The 12,610-nt window shown below is 44.2% G+C and overlaps 1 long non-coding RNA gene across 1 annotated transcript; it reads right to left on the bottom strand.

Moving 5' to 3' along the window:
• Positions 1-496: 496 nt before the first annotated feature.
• LOC140219635 (uncharacterized) lies at positions 497-6,270 on the bottom strand. The gene is made up of 3 exons (XR_011895918.1): positions 5,837-6,270; positions 4,996-5,086; positions 497-867 (listed from the first exon to the last, which is right to left on the bottom strand). It is a non-coding gene; the product is annotated as an uncharacterized lncRNA (long non-coding RNA).
• Between the last annotated feature and the right edge of the window lie 6,340 nt (positions 6,271-12,610).

Below are 12,610 nucleotides of genomic sequence, written 5' to 3'. Positions count from 1 at the left end.
GAAAGCTGTCTCCACTAGCTAAATAAGCGATGAGAATAAAAAAACAACTTCAACATGCTCACAATACGTTGGCCATTTGCAAGTAAACAGCAGCCTTTTTGGGCGCCCAGGTTGCCTGGTGCAAATCTACTATGCCACAGTACTTGCGTTACCCAGTACCAGCCACTTTAATATGCAATGAGTTCAGAGCCCTTTCCCTCTGTTTTTTTGCTTTGGAAACAGTTTACCATGTGTTCAGTAGGTGTCGAGAAAGGGGACAAAAAACACTGTGCACCAGTGATTTCTAATGTTTTGCTGGATGCAGCACACCGCACCGGATGCAGGTGAAGCCAGTGGAAATGCGGTGTCATGCAGGCGCTTGTCCTGGAAGCAGGGCATATGGTGGACTAACTAGTGCGTGCGATCAGATAATCTTGCTGCTGAAAAACGTTTCTTTGTGGTTTTTCACATTTTAGGAGGTCTCTACATGTCTGGTAAGCGCTTTTATGACAATCTGAACCTGTATACGATAGTGTTCTCTTACATAAAGTTTTTTCTCATTTACCAGTGTTTCCATTACACGCCACTTATGTTGGCGACACTGTAGACACTGCAATGGAAAAATTCTGGACACCTCGAAACACTGCTTGGGTAGTTTATGGCACATCAGGCAGGCATGTTAGGGGAAGAAATGCCACACATCCGTGCAAGCGAAGTGCTGCTGCAAAGTTGTGAAGCACCAACTTCCGGGACAAGGTTGGCTTCAGTCGAGAGTGCTCGATGTGCTGTCCATCCCCTGTAGTAGAGATCAGTGGTGTGGATCCTTTTATACTGGCTGTCTTTTCTGGTCGGAACCTTGGCAACAGCTTCCACCATACTTTTTTGAACCTGCAGCATGTGCAGAGAAAGTCACATCACTGTGCGTTGATTGTATGGCTTTATTGTTCTACACATTCTATCAAATCATTAAAAAATACAATTCGCACATTTTTACTACTGTATATAGACAGTCTAGTTGCTAGACACGCGAAACATTACCATCCCTCTGACAGAATGCAACAATAGAAGCGTACACTGTAAAGCTACACCAAAATTTAAATTGATGTGACACCGTATGAGCATACAGTATGTTTACTGTATGCTCTAGCCCTGTGTCAAGTAAAAGTTAATCGTCAATCATTTATGGTGCATTTCTACTTATTCTGGGTCATCAAACTGTACAATCAATGTTCCAAGTTTACACAATGTCGGCTTTTGATTGCCTATGTGATCCGTTTCCTACTTACACATGCAGTAATCCCACTGTAATAAGGAAAAAGAGTTAGAAAAAGAAATGCCATGATAATCTTCCACACTTGCTGAGGGCAGGAACAATGGCCAATAGCATGTGGTTGAAGCTACATAAGTACTCAGTTTTCACACAGCTTAATTGTTCAGCAAGTAATAAAGAGGTACGCTGTGCGCCTCTGCATAACCAATAAAATCTGACTACTTGACACTGTACTAAGGCTGCTGCTTGATAGTGTTCAGCAGTTCGGCTTTGGTTTTCTGATATACAGAACTGTTTAGGTACCAGTAGTTTACTTTGCGATAAAATGGAACTTGGAGCACTGGTCATTTGCACATAAATAATGCGACAGCAAATATAACACAAGGATAGGAATATGGGTCTCTTAGAAAAAGTACATGCACATTATGAATATAATGTGATGTGATGCCACAATGAAACAGAAAGCAACGCATAGAAGTGGACGGCACTTCCATGCCACCAAGGTTATTGGACAGTACTTCAGAAGTGCCCGCAACACAGTCAAAGAAGGCAAAGCAGCATTTCTTTGCGTTCAACACAATGCATTGGCGGGCTAGTTGGTGCGAATCCATAAATACTTTGTTTAGCGCAAAACAATGGACACAAGAAAGACGACCAGCACAAGGCGCTACTCTCAACTGACATCACTTTATTGCGTCACTCCTTTATAGATAGTAGAATCTAGAAGAACATGTGCAGTGAGCACCATGTGCAGGGACCACCAACAACCGATCACAAGAGCGCACTCATGCGACGGGATCCAAAAAACCATATTGAGCGCTGCACAAGGTTAAAGAAGGCACACTAATGCACTGTGACCCCAATGACTGTATGAAGAAAGCTTCCAATAACTCTCGGGCGGTGGTATCACAGCACTTTTTCAGAATCATAGTATCACGAAACATGGCTTTGCACTTCCATATTTTACAATGTTGAGCCAAATGGGAACCTGTGCCTGTTGGTATGGAAGTGCTTATGTTCGCAATGTTTCGTGATACTACGATTTTGAAAAAGAGCCGTGGTAACACCGCCAGAGAGTTATTGGAAGCTTTCTTCATACAGTCATTGGGGTCACAGTGCATTAGTGTGCTTTCTTTAACCTTGTCCAGTGCTCAATATGGTTTTTTTGGATTCTGTCGTATGAGTGTGCTCTTGTGATCAGATGTTGGTGGTACCTGCACATGGTGTTCACAGCGCATGTTCTTCTAGATTCTGCTGTCTACAAAGGAGGGACGCAATAAAGTAATGTCAGTTGAGAGTAGCGCCTTGTTCTGTCGTCTTTCTTGTGTCCATTGTTTTGCGCTAAAAAAGCAATTATGTATTCCTTGTGTGTGTTTGAAGACAGCTCCACACGCAGTAGTGATTCCAGTATTGCTACCCATGGTTTAGCTCGCCGCAGCTTGAAGTGCCACAAAATATAAGGAGAGAAACCTGCATTATAGTTTTGTTGCAAACAAGAATATAACGTGAAGTGCATTCTGAGGCCAGAAACTATAGAAAAAAATTTCATGATGCACCACTGTGCAGGGTTTTATAGCAAAGTCAAATACATTTAGTGTAAATATCACACTATGATGGTGCACAATGGTGGTAATCTGTAATAATATAAAAGGTGCCTTAATGTTACAACAAAAGTTGACATTACTTAATAATAGCCCTGTAAAATTTAGCATGCAGGGGCACCACTTGGTTAAACAATAGTGATGTGATGTCTATGTACACAAGTATTACCCATGCATTTCTGCCATTGTCCAAATGGCATAAATGAATGGGTAATACTTGTATACATAGATATTACATCTCTAGTGTTTAACGAAGTGGGTAAACTATGTCTGCCTCATACAAGATTAGAATTAAACCATAAATTATATATAGTCACCCTAACAGTAACACCTCATTTGAACTTCACAGTAAGTAGACGTCACCTATTCAAAGTTTATATGTTGAATGTAACGAACCCTCATTACAGCAGCGCAGAGCATTCCTCACATTTCCTTACGTACTCAGAATTCAGTCATCACCGCAACACATATGCTACAACATCGTCACACAGTGCAACTCACGCTTACACTACACAAATAAACCAAACATGATTAGGCCACTTGTACTGCGGCACGAGCAATAGTGTCGGGATTATGAAATTCCCCACGAAGTCCTCCAGGTTGCCAAGAAACCAGAATGGTTGGCCCCGTGGTACGATTTCACGCAGTTGTGCGACTGGACATTAACACATTTAAGGAAAAGAGACACTCTTCACGACCACATTATACAAGAATTCCGTGCTCTTCAGGACCAATATCAAAATCACATGCAATTCTACACTGATGGGTCCAAAACAAAAGAACACGTGGGTGTAGGGGCTGTAACAGAAAATTGGGAAAGAAGTATTCGTCTACCAAAACATGCCTCTGTTTTCACTGCTGAAGTTTACACTGTATGGGTTGTAGTTAAAAAGATTATCACTGGCAAGCACAAAAACACAGTCATTTACACTGATTCCTTAAGTACACTGAAGGCTCTAAACCTAAAATCTGAGTGTGAACCCCTGTTAGGGGACATACTAAACATGGTCGCGCTTAACAAATATGGGAGATCAATCCACTTCTGCTGGGTACCAAGTCATGTTGGGATACTGGGTAACGAAGCAGCCGATAGATATGCATGGATGGCAGCGAACAAAGAGATAACAAACACAACACTTCCATACAAAGATAGCATCCGCGCGATTAGAAAAGCCTTAACGGCGAAATGGCAACGCGAATGGGACCATTGTGCTCACAACAAACTACATCTCACGAAACCCATAGTTGGCGAGTGGAAGTCATGCTACCATCAGGAGCGGTTCATAAATGTAGTTTTATGCCGACTACGCATTGGGCACACACACCTCACACACAATTACTTACTTACGAAGACACACCAACATGCGAGAAATGTCAACAGCCACAAACAGTTATGCACATATTACTCACATGTACGCAGACTGAAACACACAGACGAACATTTTTGCACAAATTATATCAACTACACATACCTTTGCACCCTGCTCTAATTTTAGGTGATGATCCGTTAGTCCCATTATGTGACGTTCGTAAATTTCTAGACGACACTGGATTTTTACATAAAATATAGATTATTAACAAAGCCTTTTCCTTCATTAACTGGATTTTAAAACACCTCATGTTTGGCGCAGCATAGCCTTAGCCGCTTTTGCGCCATTAAACCCCATTTAACTAAGTAAGTAAGTAGACGCCTGCTGATGCCAGCCTCCCCCAATGCTAAACTCTGCTGCATGCTTTACAGAGAAATTATAGTGGTATCACTAAACTCTGAAGCTATTCAGGACTGCAGCATTGTAGAAGACATCTACAAATGTCCCATTTCATGTGTAACAGCCTGAATTGCTTGCACATCTTACCAAGTGCAAATTAAAATTACTCCTCCTTGTTTAGCATTTTTGCCTGCTAGACCACAATCCAATGTCATCAATATATTAACATATTACCTCAAAGAACCTAATTTGGCTTATAGATTAACACCTTCGCATACTGCCACAGCTACACTCTGTCATATGCGTTGCAATCATAAAGGAGTGCTTGTCCACCAGCACTCCAATGTCACTAACAGTGATCACCTACACAGCTTGACTCAGGTGGCAGTCATGATTCAGGCGGCAAATAGCTAAGAGAAAAAAAAAATCCACTCACTTTGAGAGCTACAATACTGCGATAACTTGAGAGAGATGGACCCATTGCAGGCAGCAGACCTCTTCTCAGCTCCAGCACAACAGCAACTTGCCTTTCAGTAAAAGAAAAGGATTGATTAGTAATGATAAGTTACCTTGTTTTTGCCGAGTATCAATACAATCTGACTTTCATGCATATCCACTCTCCGCTTTAGTAATACAACTGAATTATTCGTAAAATAAAAGAGTCAATGATGATACCATTCGCTTCTCTTGTATGTCCGATTTTTTTCCGCACTGATACCCCGTTTACTGCTTGCTTACTGACACGAATGCCTTGACTGCCCAGACATCATTCGAAGCAACATGTCTTGCTACACTGCAAAAAGTTGCACCGAGGAAACACAGCAGAGCAGCCAGAGCAAAGAACTTTTTTTTCAGGTCACAATTAAAACGTGCACCCAAGCAAGAAAGTAACGATCACAGGTAGTGAGCGACTGCTGTTGCCTCGAACGTTTATTTCCGTATTTTAACAGAAGTTCTTGTATCGGATACAGTAAGCTCTCAAGCCAATACAAGCGTCAATACAAGTGCGCAACTGAACGCAGTTTTATTCTACGCTTTTAACGCGAGTGAGCAAAAGGTTAGAAGTACCTCACGGAAATTGCGATCGAGCCGATCGCGCTACGACTGGAATCGATCTGAAAAGATAGGGTGATCCCTTTCCCCATTCATGCGTCAGTTTTGCCCTAAGACGTCGCATAGTGGTCTTTTGAAACAATATATCTGTTCGCGACACCGGCTTACTACACATCACTTTAACACCTACGTTATGCAAACCAAATAAGATTAAATGGGCTTACCTCATGAGCAAGTTACAAGTGCGCGTAGACTGTTGAACACCCGTTGAGAGCAAGCAGGATATATCCGTGTCCAAGCGCATTCGTGCACCCAAACACAGGACAACTTCTTCGATGCCGCAGCGTGCAGAGTTTTGTACACGAAGTGAAAGACATCCAGCGCAAATATCTCCGCGCGATGACGGCAAATGACGAGCGCACAAGCGTACAAAACACAGCGACAAATTCGGAACTTTGCCAATTCGAACGTGCCGAGACCCAAGCAGCGTAACCATCCATCGTTTCTGTCCTTCGCTCCCGATGCGTCAATCTCTCTTCCTTGGAGTCTTGCTTCACTCTTGAGTACAAATCAAGAGATATTTACGGCAAATTAACAACTTTTACAACACGACACGAAAAATTCCGGCTGACTACACATGTGCAGCTCCGTCTGCCACTCCTAAGGGACGCGCAGCGCGCGCTGCCCCCTGGTACCGCACTCTGTGAGCGCGGAGAACAGAATCGGTTTCGTTTTCGCATTTGTGCTCTAGTTACTGTATCGTATCAGTTCAACGAGCACAAGCTATCTTGGCACGCTGGAACGACACGTGCCTTTCCTTGCTCTCTGTTTCCACTACCCCCTTTCCCTCGCTCTGGTATAAAATGCCCAGCGCAATAAACAAAGCAGTTCACTGTTGTCTTGAAACGCCTGCTGTTGGTTTCTTCGACCGGGACCCGGTCGATACAGTTACTGGAACTGCAATATAATTGCTTGACAATTAATTGAATTCTAAAAGAGGAGAACACTTTCTCTCCCACAAGTTAGTGCGTTTTATACAAAGGGAGAGAGAATGCAAGAAGCAGAAAGGCAGGGAGGTCAACCAAAGCGTTCGCTACTGGGGATAGCTAACCCCTGTGCTGCAATGAAGTGCAAAGCAATGCACTGCGATGCGTCCATAATCTCTAGTATAGTGATAATTTGGGCTGGTTGGTGCATGTAATGAACGGGTAAATAATGAGTTGTGTCATAACATTACCCATATATATAGCACATGGAACTAATGGTGTTGCATTCTAGGTCAAAAAGAAATAAAGCTTGAATCGTTACATCTCGGCACTGGGCATTCTTTCTTTCCGTATTATTTTTTTCTTCTTTTTGACAATACACACAGTACTAGCACGGTAATAGGTCCTTCATCTTCAGTCACCTTCCAGTAGTTTACACACATGTCGGTGCATGCTCGCGTTCTTTATTCTACCGTACAAGAACGAGCGCGCTTACCGGTCTTGGTTCAAGATGAAGCGCCAAATGTTTGCGATTACATCTCGCAAGAATTAACACATGAACAGTGAAGATTATGCGTAATCGATTTGTCTCAATGAATGGGCAGTTATTGTCAGAGACGAGATATTTTGTAAATATTATGGGAATGAGTTAAACCAACTACATTGCAGTTCAGCAATGCCCTTTGACACTTGGGTTAATTGCTTGCCGCATTCGAAAATTTCATCCGACCGTTGTACTTGGATCTATAGGCCGCCAGCCCCCTTCGAGACCATTTGTTGCAAAATGTAAATGCCGTCACGGTCATTATACCACTCCCTGCGTTTCGGTACTGATTTAGAGTGCACACAATTTTTGGCGTATACAGAGCACCAATGTCATTCCCAGTGTACCAGCACCTGAATGCTGCAAGCTTGTTTACGTATGCACGTATGTCCACGGCTCTTCGTTCACTTAAACTACAACTATTAACTACAAAGCGCTTAATTTGAGAACATTGCGAGAACACGCATATATTTGCGCATATGATCAGCGAGGCCCATACGCGCGGCAAACTGCGACCGCAATAGAAGATGCGTATATATATTTATACGATCTGTTATTGCAGCTTTTGGTAGAAGGCTAGCTCTCACATTTTGTACGCATCTTCATAATGCGTACAGTTTGCGTGTTCAATAAAATATTGTTAGCTGAAACTTTACGAGTACGAGCGCTCATTCAGACAGCTTAAGTTTTCTCACAATAATACGGATGTTCGCATAACAAAAATACGGAATTCTGTCTGTTTCGTCCAAAACAGTGTATAGCCGTACATATGATTACAGTGAAAATGTCCGTAAAGCTGAAAACGGAGAGCACTTTCCGTATATTAACGGCAGATTTTGCCGTATTTTTGAAATATGACATAGTTTCCGTATTTTTACCCTGCAGTTCTCCATATAATGACGGAAATCCTCCGTATAATTACGGACATTTTTTACAGTGTACGCTCGTGAAGTCATCGATCGCGCTCACATGGCGCCTCAGGTCGCCCGATTTTGCTTATTAGCCTCGGAGCATCTGCAAAATGAGCGTTACGACCGGTGCCATCGCGATGTTCAGTTCGCGCCAGGTGCTTGAGTGCTGCTTTGGTCACCATGTCATCGGGTCGGCCTCTCCCAGAAGCTTCTCTCCCGCTACACAGGGTCTTATGAAGTCCTACGTCGAGTTAAATTTCATCCATCCTCAAGTCTGCCGCCTGTTGACGTCGTGCACGTTTCGTGGCTGAAGCTATAGTTCGCTCGCAGTTGTTCGCCTACCACGAGCCGGGACAGCGCTTTACCACCCGGGGGTCCTGTTACGGAAGGGTGAAAGAAGAGAGAGGAAGAAGAACATCGCACGACGCTGGCTGCTGTGTGTTGTTGCTAGTCAGCCATTTTAACCCCATTGACTCTGCATGTATATACATTGTAAATACAGTGTTATACTCCCAACATCCCCATAACATATTTAGCTTATTTAGTAAGCTGTGGTGAGTAATATGTTGATACACTTATGTACGATTGATACCTAGGTCATACTTTTTGGAACACGTACATTTCATACATACCTGACCCAAGCATAGAGATTACAGCTTGTGCTATGGCCGTCATCCAAGGGTTCCCTGCATTTATGCTGGCTCCTCAATTATGTAGACACTGTTGTGGGTCAGGGCTTCACCACTACAAAATAAGTTCGGAAAGTTCGGAATTAATTTATAGCCGTGGCACATTAAAACTGTCACATTGTGAACGCATGCGAGGAGCATCTAAATATAGTCACGAAAATTATCTTTGTACTTTAGCAGCGTGGCCACAGCGGGATCCCTTCATCGCGGTAACATTTTTAACGGACAGGAAGCAGCAGCAGATTACAAAAAAATGTTTGTTTACATAAAATAATTTTTTTCATAAAGTAGTTAAAGCAACTTCCTCGTGTCATGTTTAGTTACGCATAACCTATGTCACCACATCTTGTCTTAAAAAGTAAGCTCTACTAGTAGTAAGCTCAGACTGCTTACAATTCTTTTCTATGAAACTGCTCGCAAATGGAAGACCTCGTAAGCAGAGAATATTTACAACATCGAAGCATTTATTCACGAGGAAACGTCATCGCAGTAAGAATCGGTGAAGAAGCAAATGAGTCGTTATTGTGCAACTTCAGCAGAAAAGCGGGAGCTCACGCCCAGGCGCACATGATGAACACTATTATTTCCGAACGTAATATTTCTCATCCGAAGAAAACCCTCATCAAGATTTTCAATTTTGACTGAGGCGATAAACACGCGATGCTAAATTCTGACAGCCAGCGCTCAGCAAGCATCAGCACAGGTTCCACTGTTGTCGTGGCAGTTCTATTTCTTCCGCTCGTGCACTCTGTGCACACACGAGAAGCACGCACAATGCGCGTGTAGTTAGCAAGCACGATTACTTACCTTTTGAATGGTACGACGTGGTCGAAAAGTGCTCTCCAAGTTGCCGGTGCTGCATTGACTCCCAGCATACATGCCGCTACGGAGTGGACGAGCTGAGGCACGCTAATAATATGAATTATTTCTTTGCGACGGCCACCAAACTTCCCATAACCAGACACAAAGAGAACGCACTCCACGGCATGAAAATCGTTGGTCCACATTTGCCTGGCGCACCACGCATACGGCGAGTTTCCAGAGAGACATAAGCTATCTTCTGGCACTTCGGTGCACACGAACTAAGTCACATTTCATTACAACTAACATAAAACCCCACGAATAGACAAACACGCCGCAACGGCGTGCGTGACCGACGGTACATAGAAAATTGCAGAGTTTCTCGCAATTACACCTAGAGGGAAATATGGCGCCGTCGTCTATGGGAGTTTCCTAAGGGACGCTGTGCTGTCATGGTAATGACGGTAATGGCGGTAAGATTGCACTCCCTTCGGCGTTAGGCGGAACCTTTAAGTAAATTTATTTTAGTAATTTTTAAGACCTCTCTACATTCCGCGGTACTTCCGCTCGATTGGAAAGTAGCACGTGTTGTCCCTATATTAAACTAAGGTGACCCAAGTTCAGTCATGATTTACCGTCCGATTTCTATATTATCCTCTTCTTGTAAATTAATTGAGCACATCGTTGCTGACTACACTAATGATTTCTGAAACCGTAACATTTTCCTGCTTTCCAACATGGCTTCAGGAAGGGGCTCTCGACAGTCACCCAATTAAGCACAGTCATTCACTCGTTTGCTTCTCTCCTTGACAAGGCTGGCCAAATAGATGGGATATTTTTAGATTTTCAAAATGCTTATGATCTAGTTCCTTATGACAAATTAATTTCTAAATTAGAATTCCTTGGTTTTGCAGGCTTTTTCCTGTCTTGGGTCTCTGCTTGCTTAACGCGTCGAAAACAGTACGTAGTAATTGATGGGCAGCAGTCCAATTCTCTTTCAATAACCTGTGGCGTGCCTCAAGGCAGCGTGCTTGGCCCACTACTATTTCTGATTTATTGTAACGACATAGTTGATGTCATTGAGGCCCCTGTCAATATTCGTCTGTTTGCAGACGACTGTTTAATTTTTATTTATTTATTTATTTATTTATTTATTGGTACCTCAAATACCCCATTTGGGGTTTTACATGAGGGGTGGGCATATTTAGATCATATATTCAATGAATGCCTTGAACGATGAATGACTGGAGTGGTGCACCGCTTCAGCAGGTAGATATTCTAGTCTTTCGCTGTTTGAACGAAGAAAGAGTTAAGATGAGCGGAAGTGCACCACGATATTAATACAGTTATTGATCAATTATATCTTTAATTAGCCTTAAACAAGATTCTTGAGTGGAGCAACAAGTGGGGAACGAAACTTTACTCTGATAAATATGTGCTTGTACGTATAACGAAACAAAAAACTACCCATTAAGTTTTCTTATTCTATTGGCCAAGACCTCTTGGCTGAAGTGAGCTAGTACAAGTATCTTGAAATGACAATTACTAACAACCTACATTGCAATAGCCACATTGCTGCTACCGCCTCTTCTGCATTTAGAAAGCTGTCTACATCGTCATAGGCTTAAACATGCATACCATGAAATAGTCATTAGCCTATACCACTTTAATTTGACCAAAATTGGAATATTCGTGCGTCATTTTGGACCCATTTACAAAAATCAACATTAACGCCCTTGAAAAGATACAGAGAAAAGCCACAGACAGACAGACAGACAGACAGACAGACAGACAGACAGACAATGAACTTTTATTGAGGCCCTGAGGACTAGTCGGTGGAGACCCGTTGGGGCCCCCGGCTCGCCGCTGGCTGCTCCCATGTCGGAATCCGGAGGCCAAGCCTCTCCGCTCTTTCACGGGCCCTCTGGACGGCCATGGACTGGAGCTAGAGTTCCGTACTAGATGTGGCCTCGTCCCAGTCCCGTTCGCTGGTGAAGGACGTATCCCGTAACGGAGGACACTGCCAGAGCATATGAGATAGAGTGCTAATCTCCTCCCCACAATCCGGGCACTGTGGGTCAATTTCTGGGTAAATCCTGCTTAAGAAACCTCGTCTGAAGCATCCTAAGCGTGATCGATTGAGATCTGCATAGATTCGGGTGTGGAGGCAGGAAGCGCCTGCGTTCCTCTTTATGATGGGAGACGATCTCATGAAAGGTTGATAAGGGGTCGCTGTGGCCGAGCTCCTCCAGATCCAATGTAGCCCCACCACCGTCGCGGTGGGGCTCGCGCACGGCGGTGAGCAATCTCATTGGGGTTTGGGCGTCCCGGCAGCATGTTGTCGCCCATGTGAGCGGGGAACCATATACTATAATGCAAGGGGTCGCAATTAGTTCTGGACTTGCTTTTCAGAATCGCCTCCGCCTGTCTCGCAACCATTGCCGAAGCGAAAGCCCTGACGGCCGCGCGTGAGTTAGTGTAGATATACGACCTTTTTTATTCCTGCATCGCCAGCGCAACCACCACCTGTTCTGCCACGTCGGCCGTCACAGCGCCTACCGAGGCCGCAGATAGGAGCTCGCCCTTTTCGCTGACCGCCGTGACCGTGAATTTACTGGAACGCCCATATTGAGCTCCGTCCACGAAGGCTTGCATGCCGACCGTTTTCTTCAATATTGCCCTGGCACGAGCTGCTCGCCTGCCCGCATTATGCTGTGGGTGAACGTTTCTAGGGAAGGGACCGACGACGTAGGTCCCTCTGGAGTTCTCGTCCTGCTAAATCGCCTCGCTGTGACTGTAACGCGGCTGCTAGCCCGCCGCCTCCAAGAGGCGCCTACCGGCGCTGGAGCCCGAAAGCCTCGTGATCTGCGCCGCTCATTGCGCCTCTATGAGTTCGAGGGTGGTGTTATGAACACCGAGCTGCATTAGCCTGTCCGTGCTCGCCGTGATCGGAATACCCAGTACCTTCTTGACGCTTTTCCGCATCAACGTGTCAAGCTTGTCCCTTTCAGCCTTAGTCCACTGCAGGGCCGAGACCACATAGTTGATGTGGCTTATCAGAAAAGCG

The sequence above is a fragment of the Dermacentor andersoni genome, chromosome 7, assembly GCF_023375885.2.
Source record: "Dermacentor andersoni chromosome 7, qqDerAnde1_hic_scaffold, whole genome shotgun sequence".
Classification (NCBI taxonomy): Eukaryota; Metazoa; Arthropoda; class Arachnida; order Ixodida; family Ixodidae; genus Dermacentor; species Dermacentor andersoni.
Note: the sequence above shows the minus strand (reverse complement) of the source record. Positions and strands in the feature narration are given on the sequence as shown.